General features: G+C 43.2%; 1 pseudogene; it reads right to left on the bottom strand.

The window, feature by feature from the left end:
* Positions 1-535: 535 nt before the first annotated feature.
* Positions 536-3,229, bottom strand: LOC103214397 (nucleosome assembly protein 1-like 1; annotated as a pseudogene).
* Positions 3,230-5,086: the final 1,857 nt, after the last annotated feature.

Genomic DNA, 5,086 nt, shown 5'->3' with positions numbered 1-5,086 from the left:
GTCACCTATAACACAATAAGCCATTAACAATCTAATACAGTTACTGGGTGTGCTTATACTGGAAATTCTTAACCATATAGTTGTGTTGCCTATTTGTTTTAAATGATGAATTGTCTTAGTATAAGTCACTGCATTTCTATAACAAAGCAATGAAAGGCACAGCTAATCTGAGTGGACTTAACCCTATTCAACAACCAGCTGAAAAAATACTTTGGTTCTTCAAGAAAAAAATCACAAAAAAGTGTTTCCTTTAACAGTTGTTAATTTTCCCAGCTGTACTCCAAGAGCCACATAAAAATATTCCAGAAGAACCAAATTATGTAGCAATGAATGAACAAGTGTGACAGAATTTGTGCATTCAACATCTTGGGCAGAAAAACTAGTTAAAATGCCGGGTAGAACAAATTGGTCTTTAAAATATCAGTTTCCTGTCATTTAAAAAAATTAACCTAGTCTACCAAGAAAATACAAAAACATAAGGCTGTAAGTAAGAGTTGTGTTTAGGGTACTATAGTGCAGGTTATCCTCAAGGTCACATACATCCTGCTTCATTACTGCTTGTGCTCTGCTGGATTTTAATCCTTCTTTGGGTCATAGTCTGGATCATTTTCCTCATCTCCTTCTACTTCCCCTTCCTCATCCACTTCTTCACCTTCTTCATCATAATCATCATCATCATCTTCAGTAGCTTCCCCAGTAAAGTATAACACTGATCCTGGGATTATACACTAAGGTAAAAAGTGACCAGTTTCGAAGTCTGCAGCAAGGATTGTTTCAGCAGCATCATCCAGATCTCCACTCTCAGAAACTTCAGGAGGGGCAAAAACATTAAAGAAAGAGTCTTTGGAAACTGTTTTAGTCAGAGTACGAACTGTCCCACATCCCTTGTCTTTCTGCTGCTTCTTAATGGTTTTCAAAGTGACATTCTTTCCTTTTTCCAATCTATTTGGCACCCTGTAAAACCCATAATTTTTGGTCCATCAAAATAAAAGGGATCAGAATCATCGGTTCTGACCTCATCCTATATGTCTTTGTCAGCACTTCATTTTGAAAATATTCATTGGTTTCAAAGTGAAATTCTAAGGCAAAACTCATGGGCTGGCCAGCATCTGAGAACTTCACTTTAATATCTTCCAAGTTCTTCAGAATAGGTTCCTCATGTTCCTGAAGCATATTGTGTCCGGAATTGGTGGGTTCTTGGTCTTGCTGACTTCAAGAATGAAGCCACGGACCCTCGCGGTAAGTGTTACAGTTCTTAAAGATAGTGTGTCCAGAGTTTGTTCCTTCTTCCCGGTGGGTTCGTGGTCTCGCTGGCTTCTTCCCGGTGGGTTCGTGGTCTCGCTGGCTTCAGGAGTGAAGCTGCAGACCTTCGCAGTGAGTGTTACAGTTCATAAAGACAGCGTGGACCCAAAGAGTGAGCAGCAGCAAGATTTATTGCAAAGAGCGAAATAACAAAGCTTCCACAGGGTGGAATTCCACAGAGTGCTGATTGGTGCGTTTACAATCCTTGAGCTAGACACAGTGCTACACAGAAAAGTTCTCCAAGTCCCCACTAGGTTAGCTAGACACAGAGTTAGCTAGATACAGAGTACCAATTGGTGTATTTACAAACCTTGAGCTAGACACAGAGTACTGATTGGTGTATTTACAAACCCTGAGCTAGACACAGAGTGTTGATTGGTGCGTTTACAATCCTTAAGCTAGACACAGAGTGCTAGATGGAAAAGTTCTCCAAGTCCCCACTAGGTTAGCTAGACACAGAGTTAGCTAGATACAGAGTACCAGTTGGTGTATTTACAAACCTTGAGCTAGACACCGAGTACTGATTGGTGTATTTACAATCCTTGAGCTAGCCACAGAGTGCTAGAAGGAAAAGTTCTCCAAGTCCCCACTAGGTTAGCTAGATACAGAGTGCTGATTGGTGTGCATACAATCTTCTGGCTAGATATAAAAGTTCTCCAAGTCCCCATCCCTTCAGGAGCCCAGCTGGCTTCACTCAGTGGATCCTACACCGGGGCTGCAGGCCGAGCTGCCCGCCAGTCCCCAGCTGTGCCTCACTCCTCAGCCCTTGGGCTGTCCATGGAACTGGGCACCATGGGAGCAGGGGGCAGTGCCTGTCCGGGAGGCTCAGGCCGTGAGGGAGCCCACCGCAGTGGGGGGAGCTCAGACATGGCGGGCTGCAGGTCCAGAGCCCTGCCCTGTGGAGAGGCAGCTACACCCGGTGAGAATTTGAGTGCAGTGCTGGCAGGCCGGCACTGTTGGGGGACCCTGCCCAACCTCCGCAGCTGCTGGCCGGGGTGCTAAGCCCCTCACTGCCCTGGGCCTGCAGCGCTGGCCTGCTGCTCCGTGTGCGGGGCCCTCAGAGACTGCACCTGTGCCCACCGGAACTCGCACTGGCTGGTTAGCGCCTCACGCAGCCCCGGTTCCCGCAGGCGCCTCTCCCTCCACACCTTCTGGCAAGCAGAAGGAGGAGGCTCCAGCCTCAGCCAGCCCAGAGAGGGGCTCCCACAGTGCCATGGCAGGTTGAAGGGCTCCTCAAGCGCTGCCAGAGTGGACAAGGAGGCTGAGGAGGCGCTGAGAGTGAGGGCTGCTAGCACATTGTCACCTCTCAATATCACTGAGCAAGTCAGCATTCTTAAAAACAATTAACCAAAATTCAGGCATTCCTTTGGCATCTTCTTTTTCTTCATCTTTTTTCTCATCTTCAATCTTGGCCTTTTCTTTCAACTCCTCTGAGATCTCATTCTCTGGTTTCCATTCACTTCTTCTGTAGGTTCATAAATTGCATTAATAATCTCAAATCGCTTATCAAATAGAGGCTGACAGAGAACGGCATACTTCCTTTCAAGATTGTGAACTTCCTCATAGAATTGGGCTTCTATATGTGCACATTTAACTTATAGGTTTTTGAGAGCATTCACTTGTCTTTTAACTACCCTAGGCAGGCTTTCAGTGTATCCTGTTGGATACATTGTTGGTGTTTCTAATATACCATCAAGTCTTTCTTGAAGAGCTGAAGAATCTGAGGATTTTGCATCATCTGAAAGGTTAGCTGACGTGCTTTGATTTTTGTTTCTTCACCAGTTTCTTCTTCTTCTACTTTTTTAACGTCATCCAAATCTTGATCAAATTCAGACTGTTCTTTGTTGTCAATGTCTGCCATGTTGTAAGAACTCCAAATATCAGCAGCTAATATGGGGAGCCAGGTGGCCAGAGCTGCACAGGCAGTGACTCAGGGTGGCAGCGGTGGCTCCACGAGCAGATGGCACTAAAAAAGCCATCACATTTTCAAGATTGGTTTCTAGATACAGTAGTGACAACTGATTAGGTAACTTTCATCACTAACATTTTCAAATATAGTAAATAATAATCCATTGCACATTTCTAAATTACTGAAAGTTTCAAGTGTTCTCACCACAAAACATAAGTATTTGAGGTCATGAATATGTTAATTAGGTTGATTTATTTCACACTGTATTCATAAATCATAGCCTCACATTGTACTCCATAAATATATGCAACTATAATTTGTTAAACTACAATAAAAATAAAGATTAAAAAAATCAACCTGTGTTTTAAGGTCATATAAATGGCTTTCTGATTCTTTCCCGATAACTTTTTTTAATAGGAAGAGAACTCAAAGATATAGTATGTAGAATCCGGGAAGGATAACATGTACACACAGGAAGGGTTATGGCGGGGAAAGAATGTAGATATGACCTGGAAGGTTGGGTTGACACAGTCACATTTTGCCTACTCAGATATTTTACTTGGGTCAGCCAGTGTGAACTGCCAGTTTAACATGTGGGGAAAGTAGAATAGTGCATGTTTCAACCTCAGCCATCTTATGAGGCTGCACATCTTGGTTCCTTTATTTTACCTATTCTCTCTGGGTTACCCACATGGGGACTGAGGCACATGCATTATTCCCTGCTTCCTAAGAGCCACGCTGATCTGCCTCTTTTTCTATCTTTGAGAGTTTTCCTTAGAAGTCACGGTCAGGTCGCAAGGGGGAACTGTAATTGGCCTGGTTTGGTATCCTTGGGTTAAGAGGGAGAAAGGAACAATTGTCAAAGCACCCTTCTTTCTTTTGATCACAGGTGATCCTATGCTGAGAAGAGTATGGTTTTATAAGCTTTTCAAGAAGGGGCAAAACCAGGCAGTGAGAAAGCAAACCTCTTCTCTCTAGTGCAAAATGTAGAGGGGCTATAATAATGCTTACAGCATGATGCAATACTTTATAAGCACTCAATAGCTATTAGTTGAGTGAATCAAGTGCTGTGGGTTTCTTCCCTCTTGTCTTTATGGCACCTTATTACTCTTTGGGTATCTGTAACTGATGCTGATGATGTCTACTGATGTCCTGATGTCCCTCAGTAACTTCTAGAACTTTTCCCAGTGTTTTTCTTCTCTGAAAAGAAGGCACTTGAAGGTCCTACAATTCAATCTAGCCCAAGTTACGTACCACCTTGAACATTTGCTGTGTTTCATAAGTTAGGTAGAGTCTATCTGGAAAATACAGAGGCACATCATTGGGGCCACCACTGCTTTCCCACCCTATTTTGATCAAAGAGTGTCCAAGGAGGTCCTATCTTCAGAAACCAGCAAGAGTCTTAGTAGGGAACATACCAATGAGGTGGTCACTGCTTAAGGGAGTTTCTTGGCCTGCTTTAGAGTTAGACTTTTGTCCTTTCCCATTCTTTTCTCAAGAATGGTAGAAACTCCAGTTGGAGAAGAAACCAGGCTTCTATCCACTCCATGCTATTTAAAAAATTTATATTTGGTTTACAGCAGAGAGAAGGCTGTCTGCTTACTCTTACAAGAAAGACTCTACACAGAAGGGTACTTCCTGAACCTATATAAAGGTTTCTCAATATGTTAGGTGCTAAGCAGAGAGGTGGAGCCTGTGAAATATAGCTTATATAAAACAAAGGGGCCAAGAAGCCCATTTGGAGGAATTCTTTGGCCCAAACTGCAGAGCCTTAGGAAAATGTAAGTCATTCTTTAATTATGGAAGCACTATTTAGGGGTTTTCAATGTGTGGTCAGAGCTTATATCAGAATCATCAGGGAGAACTTACCTAAAA

This window comes from Chlorocebus sabaeus, chromosome 3, assembly GCF_047675955.1.
Source record: "Chlorocebus sabaeus isolate Y175 chromosome 3, mChlSab1.0.hap1, whole genome shotgun sequence".
NCBI classification, from domain to species: domain Eukaryota; kingdom Metazoa; phylum Chordata; class Mammalia; order Primates; family Cercopithecidae; genus Chlorocebus; species Chlorocebus sabaeus.
Note: the sequence above shows the minus strand (reverse complement) of the source record. Positions and strands in the feature narration are given on the sequence as shown.